Source organism: Eschscholzia californica, unplaced genomic scaffold, assembly GCF_041429995.1.
Source record: "Eschscholzia californica isolate CP2 unplaced genomic scaffold, dmEscCali1.0.p SCAF_3, whole genome shotgun sequence".
Classification (NCBI taxonomy): domain Eukaryota; kingdom Viridiplantae; phylum Streptophyta; class Magnoliopsida; order Ranunculales; family Papaveraceae; genus Eschscholzia; species Eschscholzia californica.
Genome location: NW_028238420.1, coordinates 43,270,171 through 43,283,969, shown reverse-complemented (window position 1 = coordinate 43,283,969; position 13,799 = coordinate 43,270,171). Strand labels below are relative to the sequence as shown.

The 13,799-nt window shown below is 39.9% G+C and overlaps 2 pseudogenes; one reads left to right on the top strand and one right to left on the bottom strand.

Moving 5' to 3' along the window:
* The window catches only part of LOC147550575 (amidophosphoribosyltransferase 1, chloroplastic-like), a 32,637-nt pseudogene extending 25,631 nt beyond the window's left edge, over window positions 1–7,006 (top strand).
* LOC147550576 (small nucleolar RNA Z103) lies at window positions 6,301–6,382 on the bottom strand (annotated as a pseudogene).
* Window positions 7,007–13,799: the final 6,793 nt, after the last annotated feature.

Genomic DNA, 13,799 nt, shown 5'->3' with positions numbered 1-13,799 from the left:
AGTGATTATTTTGTTCTTCTGGAAACATATGATGTTTTAAACCAGTGGTAAATTTAACTGAAGGTTAACATTGATAATGGCTAAAATCAAGAGATTCAAACTCATTAAACTTCAGCATTGTCAATTAGGTCTTAAGGACTGAATTGACAAAGTCACCCTTTTCAAAAGGCATAGAGACTGGTAATCTATTAGGACTCATACAGTGTTATGCAGACCTATAAGTTTACTTGCAGAAGTTAACGAGAGAAACTTCAAATATGTACTCTGACAACTTCATGAAGTATGGAAACGTACAAATCATAAAGTATAAGTCGGAATGTTTGAAAGGTTCAAACAAAGTACAAACCGAAGTAAAAGAATCATTTTGACAAGAGAGTTTAAGTCATCCGATTAGATTGGAGTGATAAAAACTTGAGTCAAATACTAAATAACCATCAAAGGAGTTGAGAAAACGTTTCCCAACTCGCTCCATGGAACACATCTGAGGGATGGTGGATTCCGTGGGAGTAATCGAACATTGCTATGCATAATTCGACCAAAGATGGGTTTAAGCCAGTCTTCCGAATATTTTGGGACATATTCTATAAACGATTGTTTTCACACTTACCAAAGTCCGTCTAACAGCTAAGCTTGTAAAAGCATTACAAAATTAGCTAAAGTCTGACGCAATTTCTTTAGAAGAAATTTGGGCTTTTTCCACAAGCAATCAAGAGAACAAAGTGTTTGTTGCTCATGATAGTATTCTCCTAATAATTAGCACACCTAGTAGTCTGGGAGAAAATCACTAATTATTACAAGAATAAGTGGGAGAAAAGTACAAGTCGATTTAATTCGATCATGAGAAAAATCATGGAGGGACATGAAGAACAATCATGAAACTTGTACAAGACGATTAAATTCGACCAAGAGCAACAAACTGCGACTCCTTGGAAAAGGAAAGGTTAAAGATATGATCTTGTAAACCCACCGCACAAAAGCGAATGTCATTCGCAGGAGAACTCTCAAAGCGAGTGAAAGTGTCTCTAAAGGTATATCTCAAAGTAGTTGAGATAAACTCCAAGTTGTTGTTCAAAAAGCCCTGAAAGGTCAAAATAAAATCTCAAAGACACAGAAAATAAAGGTTATTTCTGAAGAGATAAAAGACCTGCGCAGAAACGGAAACTGACTCTAGATTTTGGCTAGAAGCCAAAATCAAAATAGAAAACTGAGAAGGATGGAAACATTCATGTTTCCCGAAACGAGACAAGAAGAATAAGATTCTTCCAATCAAGTTATGTCCACAAGCATGCTTCAGAAATCTATCGACGGATTAAAAGCACGCAAGAGTTAGAATCTTCGATTCAAAAAGGCAATCAAAGAAGTTTGATTCCTGAGGAATGAAGAAAATCTTGAATCACGAGTTTCAAGAAGGAAAGTGGGAGTAAACAAACCTTCCGGGTCCGTATGCAGAGTACATACAAAAGATTGAGTACGACATAAGGTGTTGTATAACAGTAACGAACTGACTCAATAAAGGACCACACACAAAAGGATAAAATGCCATTTTGGGCATCTGAAGATCTATAAGCATAGATCAAAAGGATGATAGGATTAGAGAGACTCAGTACGCTGAGATGCTTGAGATCCGAAACAGAAAATCTAAGACTCGGAAAGTCTAAAAGATTTCGACCCAAAAACTCATGACAGAGGGCGTTGCAAAACTCGGAGTCTGAAAAGACACCGATGAGCTAGCACGCATGAGAGAGACATTTATGTTCGAAAACATAAAGTCAATCATGTTGGACATGATTAGCATTTAAACATCCGAATTCGGATTGAAAACCGAAACACTACTTAGTACATCCTAGAAGGCTAAAGGATGAAGTAGTACAAAAATTGAACATGTCATCGTAGCAAACTTTCAGACATGGAAAGAAAGTAGGCTAAAAGTGTTTAAGCCGGAAACTGTTGCAAATACTACACAAAGAATTAAAAGCCTTAACTCTAGTAAAAGTTACTAGATATTATCAAGGTTGAAGTTAGCAATCTTCAAATTAATTGATAATAAGCAAAGTTTAAAACCGACTACCACGGTAGTCAAACTAAACTGTCACCTAAGACATAGTATGAGATTCATACACAGTCCAAGGCATGAGGTATAATTTTAAACCTCGACAAGTAAAATTGAGTGGGTAAAAGGAGTTTTACGGAAGAGGCTCAGACTTACAACTCTCGTTATCAGAAATAATAAGAGTTATTTCACCAGTCGTCTAAATTTGGTTTAGTATTTAAACGACAGTCCATCGATAATAAAACGTTCCGAATAGGTTTGTCAGATACGTGATCTGATGAATGAAACCCTATTAAGTGAACTTGGAATATTTATTATCAAAAACCCTGGTCCAGGTCATTGCATGGACAACAATGACTCACGAAGACTAGCACGGGAGTCGATGGGATAGCGCAGTTTCATGGGCTATAGGAATAGTATATTCTATTCGACTACGTGGGTGTGTAAAAGGTTTATACACTGGATAACCCTCAAATGAGAAGTACATCACTCGTGATGAACGTCAATACTTCTCATAAAGACAATTGGAGAGATTCCTCAAAACATGAGTGCTCCACTCATCTTATGAAAGGAATGTCCGACTTTGGTTCCGTCAAACGCCGCACCGTAAAAGGAGGTTATAAAGACGGATACTGGGAAGGACAGGTTAGACATGAAGTTAAGTGGGAGCGCAAGAATGGATTGTGTCACCCTAATCACATTAGGTACAAAGTGTCTCAAGGCCACTTGATGAGTAGCAACTGAAAATGCGTGGCCGCGCTCAAACGGATTAAAAGTTAATCATTTGTCTTTTACAATTGTACTCGGATATCAAGAAAGTCTGAATGAGGTGACGTATCAGATGGGATACTAAATTGACACGGGAATCGAGGCATTGCACTTGTTCTAAGTCCAAGTGGGAGTCTGAAGGAGTTGAAGGAGATGTCCTTCGACCAAGGTGACAATGCGAACAATTTGTCGGATAGGACAATTGATGTGGAAGATCATCAAATCCGATTGATTTAGGGATCGTAGAGTTGTAGCTAGAGACCAACTACGATCGTCGAATTACGAAGTAATTCGCGGCTAACTTCGATCGGATCCTACAACGGGTTACACATAAGAGTGACAAATTGATCTAGGATATGACTAGTGGGAGTGAGATATAATCATGGGAGTGTCCCATAAACATATCTCATAGGCCTAAAAAGGAATTAGGCAAAGATAGTACAAAAAGGCCAAAAACAGGGTTTTTGGGCCTTAGCCGATTCGGGCACTTCTAGGGCTCGGATTGGGCTGATTTTTGGAGGGACGTTTCCTTATGTTATGAACATTAAATCTGCCAATTTTGGCTGGGTTTGGACGTCATCTCCTTAGGGAATTGAGAAAATACCAATAATTGCTATTTTCGACTATTTCCCTAAATCTTATTCTAAAGGGTGTTTTAGGAAACCTAAAAGGAGGTGGATTCTTATTAGGGTTCTATATAAACACTCTTAGGGCAGAGAATAAGGTGTGGAATTTCTCTCTAAGCTTTCTTACTCTACCACATCAAGTAGAGAGGAGAAAGTGAGCTAATTCCCATTACTATCAATCTAGTCAAAGAAGAAGGTGTTCTTCTATCCAACCACCATTGGTGTGCTAGCTATACAACAAGGTGGGAGATCAAATTGATTGCTCGTGTCCCAAGTAGAGGAGCTACACTTGAAGCTCTTGGTCTTCTTCAATCAATTCAACTAGTTCGAGGGAAAAGCGATTAAGGTAATCTACTATCTCCATTAGATTAATTACTAGTTTTGCATGTGATCCTGGGAATACTAGTGTAGACATTAGATGTCTTATTTCCGCTATAAACACTAGTAGAAGGGTGTAAATCCCTACACCGGTTACCCATTAAGATCTGTTGGAGTTGCCCACAATGGTAATTTAGTCACTTATCCTAAACTCAGAGATATGCTTGAAGAAAATGGTTCATATTTTTATACTAGTTATAGTACTGAAGTTGTTTCCCTTTTAATAGCCATTTCAAAAGCTAGACCTTTTCTTATTAGGATTGTTAGTGCATGTGAACAACTTAAAGGAACTTACTCAATGGCTTTTCTTACTGAAGATAAATTCATTACAGTTCGTGATCTTCATGGTTTTCGACCATTAGTAATGGGTGGACGACGTACTGAAGCTTCTGTTTTTGCTTGTGAAACTTGTGCACTTGATCTTATTGAAGCAACATATGAGAGAGAAGTTCACCCAGGTGAGGTTATTGTTATTGATAATGATGGTATTCAAACTCTTTCCATACCTCACTTTCAACCAAAAACTTCCATCGTATTTGATCGATCTATTTATAAATCAAGGAGAGTATTCAGTGAGATTTTAGCAACAAAAACTCCTGTTGATTGTGACGTCGTTATTGTTGTAACTGATTTTGAGGTTCTTGCTGCTCTTGGGCATACATGAAAAGTTGGAGTTCCATTTGAACAAGGTTTAATTAGGTCACATTATGTTGGTATAACTTTTATAGAACCATCTCAGAGAATTAGGGATTTTGAAGTAAATTTGAAATTAGCCCTAGTTCAAGCTGTTTTGGAAGGGAAGAGAGTTGTGGTTAATGATTCAATTGTGAGAGGAACGACTTCTTCTAAGATTGTTAGGTTATTGAATGAATCAGGTGCAAAAGAAGTTCATATGAGAATTGTTAATCCATCCATGGTTGCTTGTTATTATGGAGTCGATACACCTACTTCGGAAGAGTTGATTTCAATTAAGTTAAGTGTTGAGGATATTAGGCAGTTTATCGGTTCCGATTCACTTGCTTTTGATAGTTGGAAGAGTTTGCTAACAAAAGATTCGTCTAAATTCTGTTATGCTTGCTTTACCCGAAAATATTCTGTTTCACCACCTAGCACAGAGATTAAAGCAAAGACGGTTGGGGATTTCGTCATGATGGTTTGGATGACGACACTTAAGGTTAATTTTCCCATAGAGGGGAATGTGGTGCTTATGATATTTTTCACAGACCTACAGGATGACGGGAGATGTAGAAAATTATTGGACCTATATTCTCTAAGATCGATTTTCCGAGGATCTTTGCAACGTTGGATTCGGTATGAAGTTGGTGTTTTGGTCCTTATTCTTCTTCGAAATTCCGGCAAATGTCGAACAAAGTGGGAATTACGGATCGCCATAACAGAGTTCACCGTTTGCTGATGCATTACGTTATTTTATTCATCAAACGGTTCGGGACGAACCTCTTGGGAGAAGGGGATGCTGATGCAGGGGCACCCGGCGTGGAGGCTTTTTCCATGACTAAACCGGGCCATGGGCCATCCGGCCATGGAGAGTAGCCTTAGGAAGTCCCAATTTTAGTATGATTATTAGAGAATTTAGGTTTAGGAAATTATGTTATTTTAGTATGTCCAATAATTGGAAAGGTCCAGATTTTAGTCTAGTTATATAGGAAGTTGCAGTATTTTATTTATTTAGGAAAGTCTAATTCAAGTCTATCTAGGAAAGTCCAGAATCCTATAAAAGGATATCTAGTTTGTCCATTATTCCCATGTTGAAGAGAAAACCCAATCAAGTTTAATCGAGTTTACAGTTATTTAGAGTTATTTAATCGTTATTTTATCGTTCTTCGTATTAGTTTATTTTATTCTTAAATTCCGCTGCGTTCTACATCAATTTTTCTTTTTGGCCCCTAGTTTGTGACCACCTTTCTTTTTGGCCCCCTATTTTTCGTTAATTCAAAAATAACTCCCTTTTATAAAATCGTTAGTTAACTTTGACTCTTCAATTTTTGGTTTCCCTAATTATCATTCATCTAAAATTAATTGCTTCTTTCTTCCTTGGTTCTTTTTTTTTCACTCTAAATTTCTCCTTCTTCTTGTTCTCAAAAAGATTCTTCTTCTTTCTCTAACTTTATTCTTTTTGTTTCCCGTCTGAATTTATTCTTGTGACAACAAAAAATCTCCAACTTCTTCTCTCTCTAAACTCTCTCGTTCTCTCTCCCTCTCTCTTATTAGAAACCTTTCATGTATCAGTGTCACTAGTAGGATTCGACAATATCATTTGGCTTAATAGATTCTCTTGGACAATATCATTTGGCTTAATAGATTCTTTCTTTCTAGAATGAGAGAGAGAAGCTACAATAATCACACAGTTATAATAATTGTTGATAATTTGGGGAAAGAAGCTTCACCTCCATAATTACTTTTAATCTTCAAACCAATCAATACAATATTATGAAAAATTGAAATATTTTTATGATTTAAATGAATCAGTATACAGAGAAAATACAACGATCGCACAGTATAATCATTGTCGATTATTTCAGAAGAGAATCATCACCTCCATTTCCTTCTAAATAGAAACAAAAAAAAACAAATTTTGAAAAGAGAAATAGAAGTTTAATTTGATGGATCAAAGTTCTGGCTTGATATAATTTTTTCTAGAGAGAGAATACAACAAACATACAGTATATTAATGTCGATCATCTATATAACAAAACAGAACGTGTTTTGCTGACTGGGACAAAATGAATGCTAGGTGACTAGGACAAAATTAATATTTCATGCTTACTAGGACAACTATTTGGAATTTGAAAAGAGGAGAGCTATTTCGAATATGAAAACTATTAACTTTAACCATCCATGATCCATTGAAACCATTTATCTTCATTTGTATCTCAAAATCAAACCCCTCATCTCCTATAGAAACTCTCACTTTTAATCTTCAAATGAAATTTAATGTCATCTTCATCTTCTTCTAAATCTATTTAAACATCACATCCACAACTAAGATTGCATATAAACACAACAAGTCTAACAACGGATATTCCCTTGAACTCTCATTGGCAAGTCTCTCAAATTTTGTACATTGAGTTGCAGGTCAGTGTTCCTTATTAATCAATGAAAATTATTTTTCCCTTATTAATCAGTGAATATGAAAAAATCCATGTTACTTGCATCAATTTTTTAACAAAGATGTTTGCCGTTAACTTTCCACCCAAACCATGTTGTCTCTTATACTCTTATAAAAGGGAACGAGAAACAATATTATTGTCTCTGCTTTACTATATAATTCAGGAATTGGAATCGGTAATGCTGATACAAAATCATTCAGATCATTTGATACAAAACATTATTAAGACGAAAACACATTCTAATCTCTTCTTCAATCTAATCCACAACGTCTCTGAAATCTTGTTTGTTATTTGATTCAAAATCATTCAGATCATTTTTTGGTAAAACAACCTACAAAGATAATTTATTTCTTCCAACCTTATTTAAAAAAATTATTGGATCGTAACATGAACCTTAATATCTTCCATGCGAGTTTTTATTAGTTAAATGGATCAACTCTTCTTCTGCTGATTTTCTTTAACATATACTTGAATATCATTTTAATGGTTAATACAGAGAGGGCAAATGGGGTGAGAGAATGGTATTCCAATAACTTTGTCTCACAAATAATTAGAGAAGAAGATATTGTATAAACACTCAGATAACTTCTTACAATACTTGATAATCTAAGAAGAAGTATAGTATAAACATGGTTATTTTTCTGTTTGTTTTAAAATCTATTTTAAGATATCTGTACCTACATTTTGTAATTGTCATTTGACCCGATCTTGATTCTTGTTTTCTACTTTTGGGTTTGTAATTAATATACATTCCTATATGAAATCATTGGTGCCGGAGGCACGGGTCATGCCTAGTATGGAAACAAATCATCTCTTCCAACAACTTTCTTTCAAAACATCAGCAATTTTCACTCTCAAATCTTCTTCAACTACCCTTTGAGATCTTGATCTGAACCCATAATTTTATTTCAAACCCACTATTACATAATGTATAAAAATTGCATCTTTTGAACTAACAATATATAAGGAATCAAAAGGCCTATATACCAGTTACTGATTCGTTCAATTTCTCAATGACTTAAACATTGAATTGAATAATAACATCACTTAGTTACTTCAATAAATCTAGTTCTTCAGCCTCCAAATACAGTTTTTTTAAAATCAAACAATAAGAAGAAAAACAATGAATTATTTGCAGCAGTAGAGAGAGAAAGTAGAGAGAGACTGAGCAGGGTAGGGTGTTTATACATGCAGAAATGACTGAACTGTGTTCCAGAAGGTGCGTGCGTGGCTCTTCTACTTTGGTATACCAGAATATCTTACCAGGAAAAGTATACTTTTTAATTTGATCTTCTTCCTTTGGATCTCATCTTCATTTTTCTATGTCTTTCTTGCATTGGAAACCTAATTTGTCCACTTCTAGAATAATTCAAACTCAATGTGTTCATTAATTTCCTTGGCGGTGATTAAGATAATGATAGCTCTTGCTGAAGAACTATTTAGAGAAAGAAATCTACAAATTAAAATTCTAAAGATAGAGAAAATGAAATGGTACAGTGGGTTATAGACAGAGAAAGTTATGGAAAAGGAAATTGTGTATTTAGAAGTGCATGCTGACACGCACGGGTATTCTTGGAAGAAATTTAATGACTTTAACGGTGTGCAGACGGAGTTAAAAAAAAAAGTTATTTTTTAATTTACGAAAAATAGAGGGCCAAAAAAGAAACTGGTCACAAAATAGGGAGTCAAAAAGAAAATAACTCAGAGTTTGTGTAATTATGCAATGTCCAGAGTAATTTATAGGGGTGAAATTAGTGGTACGGGAGCTTTGAAATGAACATTGGGATGGTTCAGGGGCCTTAATAAATTAGCGATTCTATAGGCACTCCATTAATGTTTATGTACACAGAGAGCTTTTATTTGGGCAGGTGGGGGTACGCGGTGTCACAGCCCACTCATTTTGACCCATTTTTGAGCACCAGGCAGCAGCCTATTTGGGCCGGACAGCAACTATTCAAGCTTACAACAGCAGCCCCAAACAGCATCCAGACTTAGCCAAACAGCAAGAATGGGCCAGGCAGCTTTGTGCATAGTTGGATGCCTCATTTTGTGCACTCTTTGGCCCAGCCCAAGGAGTTTTCTAGAGATTGGCAAGGAGATATTTCCTAGAGATACTTGGAGCCCAAGTAATCTAGAGATTTCCATCACCATTAGATGTGTTACATGTGGGTAAATCCTAGCCATCCATTGTATATAGGAACTAGTATAAATAGGGGATCACCCCTCATTTGTAAGGCATCCAAGCAAGGATTCAAGAAGTGTTAGAGAGAGATTGAGTGACTACGGAGTTGTGCATAAAAGCTTTCTTGTAACCTTTAAGTTTCATCAACAAAGATCATCTTCTCTCAAGTTTGTGCTTACTTTGATAGCTTCCTTTTCTTGGAGTCATAGTGTTGGAACTTGCCTAATAAGTCAAGGTTACTTAGGCATCTTAGTGGAGAAGGCTTAGACTTGTGCTAAGACAAGTGCCGCACGGTGATAAAGTATAGGCCGAAACTTTACTCCGTGACAGTTGGTATCAGAGCCACGTCGGAACTATGTCGAGTGAAATTGAGAATGTTCCACAGGAGGGACGTCCAAAAGCCAAGAGGGCTGCCCGAGAGAAGTCAAGAGATAGGGAAGCTTCCATGGAGGCAAGGTTGATTGCAGCTGAAGAGAAACTAGACATGCTGCTGGAACGTATAGAGAAGCAAGAGGAATTTGCTAATGACGTTACCGGCATCTTATCACGCCAACAAGATGCATTCGATGGAATGGAGAAGTCGGTTGAGGCGACATTGGATGTGATGAAAAGGGAGATGGCCAGCAAGCTTAGAGCATCGGAGAAGATGCTTGCCGAGTTCGAGGACTTCAAGACTCGATACTTATTGATGGAGAAAGCCGTGGCCAATAGTGGGAGTAGCTCGGCTCAAGTAGGAGCTAGGGTCAAGGTGCCAGACCCTATGAGCTTTAGTGGAGCAAGGAGTGCCAAGGAAGTTGACAACTTCCTATGGAACATGGAGAGGTACTTCAAGGCCCTCCATCTTGAAGACGAGGATGCTATGGTGGATGCAACCGCCATGTACCTCGTGGAGGATGCAATGCTGTGGTGGCGACGCAAAACCGTGGAAGTCGAGAGAGGGCTATGTCGGATCGATACATGGGAGGACTTCAAGAAGGAGTTCAAGGCGCAGTTCTTCCCGGAGAACGTAGAGTTCCGAGCAAGAGATAAGCTCATGACCCTCAAGCATACAGGTACCATCACTGATTATGTGAAACAATTTAACACCCTTATGCTTGATATTCCAGATATGCACGAGAAGGATAGGCTGTACCACTTCCTTCATGGCCTCAATCCCTGGGCAGCAACCGAACTACGAAGGAGAGGTGTCGAAGATCTGCCCACAGTCTTGTGTACGGTAGAGAAGCTAGAAGACTACTCGTACAGCAGGCCGGAACAGTTCAAACCAAAGAGTAGTCAGAGCAAAAGTGGGGGAGAGAGGCCACCAATGAAGGAGTCAAGGAAGGATGCACCCAAGGAAAACCAGAGAGGTCCCAAAGAATGGAAGGCACGATGGAAGAACGGAGGAGATCGCCCCAGAAAATGCTTCATCTGCACGGGAGATCACTATGCATACGAATGTCCTAACCGGACCAAAGTCAATGCCATGTTCACAAAGGAGGCGGAGCCGCATCTCGAAGAGGAAGAAGAGGATGAGCCACAGATGGGAGCACTCAGCTTGAATGCTCTAAAGGGGACAGAAGCTGCCAAGCCAAAGAAGAGAAGGTCCCTCATGTACGTGAGCATATCATTAAACGGGAAGGAGGCTAAAGCCATGGTTGATTGCGGAGCCACAGACAATTTCATCAGGCCGGAAGAAGCAAAGAGGCTCGGACTTAAGTTCGAAGAAGACCGGAGTAAGATGAAGTCAGTGAATGCCCCACCTAAGGCCGTACACGGCATAGCACGGAGCGTACCCCTAAAGATTGGCACATGGGGTGGCGTAGTGGACTTCATGGTAGCTGAGATGGACGACTTCAAAATCGTGTTGGGACTAGAGTTCATGGAAGCCGCCTGAGCTGCAGTAATTCCATATCTCAATGTGGTGAGCATCAACGATGAAAAGAGTCCGTGCATGGTCCAAGCTACTAGAAGTGCCTCAAAGCAAGGTACTCTTTCCGCTATTCAACTTAGTAGGGGGCTTGCAAAAGGGGAAGAGACCTTCCTGGCTACCTTGAAGGAGGAAGATGAAGGGACTGATGCCTTAGTCCCACTCGAGGTTGATGTTGTCCTTACAGAGTACAAGGACGTCATGCCCGCTGAGTTACCAAAGCAATTACCACCTAGGAGGGAGGTGGATCATGAGATTAAGCTGGAACCCGGGGCCAAACCACCTGCATTGGCACCATACAGAATGGCCCCACCTGAGTTGGCAGAGTTAAGGAAGCAACTCAAGGAGCTCTTAGACGCAGGGTTCATTCAGCCGTCAAAGTCACCTTATGGAGCACCGGTCCTGTTCCAGAAGAAGCATGATGGAAGCCTTCGTCTCTGCATAGACTATAGGGCTTTAAACAAGGTGACAGTAAAGAATAAATATCCCATCCAACGAGTGGAAGACTTGTTCGATCAACTGGGAGGCGTCAAGGTCTTTTCCAAACTTAACTTGAGATCGGGATACTATCAAGTCAGGATAGCCGAAGGAGATGAACCAAAGACTACGTGCGTCACCAGGTACGGAGCTTATGAATTCCTTGTGATGCCTTTTGGCCTAACAAATGCTCCAGCTACATTTTGCACTTTAATGAACAAGGTATTCCACCCATACTTAGACAAGTTCGTAGTAGTATATCTCGATGACATTGTTATATATAGCCGGACTATGGAGGAGCACATCGACCACCTACGAATTGTCTTCCGAGTCTTAAGGGAGAACTCTCTCTTTGTCAAAAGGGAGAAGTGCTCATTTGCTTCTACCAAGGTGTCCTTTCTTGGACATTGGATTGGGGATGGGAAGATTTGGATGGATGGCAAGAAGGTGCAGGCCATCCAAGGTTGGGAGGAGCCAACCAAAGTAACTCAGCTTAGGTCCTTCTTGGGCCTTGTGAACTACTACAGGAGATTCATTGAAGGGTATTCAAAAAGGGCCGCCCCTTTGACGGATCTTCTAAAGAAGAACCATGCTTGGTCATGGACGGACGAGTGCCAAGCAGCCTTTGATGATCTCAAGCATGCAATAATAAAGGAGCCTGTTCTTAAGTTGCCAAACCATTTGCTGCCATATGAGGTACATACTGATGCTTCTGACTTTGCCATAGGAGGTGTTCTTATGCAGGAAGGCCATCCCATTGCCTATGAAAGCCGGAAGCTCAATGACACGGAGAGGCGGTACACAGTGCAAGAGAAGGAAATGACTGCCGTAGTGCATTGTCTAAGGACTTGGAGGCACTATCTATTGGGGACTTCCTTCACCATCTACACTGATAATGTGGCAACAAGCTACTTCCAAACTCAGAAGAAGCTAAGTCCCAAGCAAGCAAGATGGCAGGATTTCTTGGCCGAGTTTGATATGAAGATGGAGTACAAGCCCGGACGCACCAACAATGTAGCTGATGCACTAAGCAGAAAAGCCGAACTTGCATCCATGGAGTTCCATGCAGCAGTTAGTAAGCCAGACTCTACCATCTTGGAGCGAATTAGAGAGGGTCTTCAACAAGATCCCCATGCTAAAGGACTTATACAGGCATCCTTAGAGAGGAAGACCAAGAAATTCATGATGTATAATGGTCTTCTCTTCACCAGGAGGAACCAACTTTATGTGCCAATGGTTGGTGATCTCCGGAGAGCACTCATAAGGGAGTGCCATGATAGCAAGTGGGCTGGACACCCTGGCCAAAGGAGAACCATGGCCTTGCTCGAGCTTAAATATTATTGGCCCAGGATGAAGGATGACATAGATGCATATGTGAGAACCTGCCTTATATGTCAACAAGATAAGGTGGAACAGAAGAAGGCGGCGGGACTGTTGGAGCCACTTCCCATTGCTGAAAAACCATGGGCAAGTGTTTCTTTGGATTTCATATCTGCCTTACCAAAAGTTGATGGTTTGGGTTCCATTCTAGTGGTGGTGGACAGATTCACAAAATATGCAACTTTCATAGCTGCCCCAGTTGATTGCACAGCAGAACAGGCAGCACGGTTATTTGTCAAGCATGTCGTGAAGTATTGGGGTGTCCCAGCCAACATAGTAAGCGACCGAGACCCAAGGTTCACCGGGAAGTTTTGGACCGAGATATTCAGGCTACTTGGGTCGGAGTTGAGCTTTTCTACGAGCTTCCATCCTCAAACCGATGGCCAGACGGAACGGGTCAATGCATTGTTGGAGTTATACTTAAGGCATTTTGTGACCGCCAACCAAAGGAATTGGGTGGAGCTCTTGGACATCGCCCAGTTTAGCTATAACTTGCAGAAGAGTGAATCCACTGGGCATAGTCCTTTCGAGTTGGCTATAGGCCAACAGCCACTTACTCCTCATACTGTTGCAGGTGGGTATGGAGGAGCTAGCCCGGCAGCTTATCGAGTCGCCAAAGGATGGCAAGAGGAACTCGACGTTGCAAGGTCATACTTAGAGAAGGCAGCCAAGAAGATGAAGAAATGGGCCGATCAAAAGAGGCGTCCTCTGGAGTTCCAGGATGGAGACTTAGTAATGCTCAAGTTCAATCAAAATCAGTTCAAGTCCCTCAGAAAGGTACACAAGGGGTTGATAAGGAGGTATGAGGGACCATTCCCTATACTAAAGAAAGTCGGGAAGGCGTCTTATAAGTTGGAACTTCCAGCACATCTCAAAATCCATCCCGTCTTTCATGTGAGCT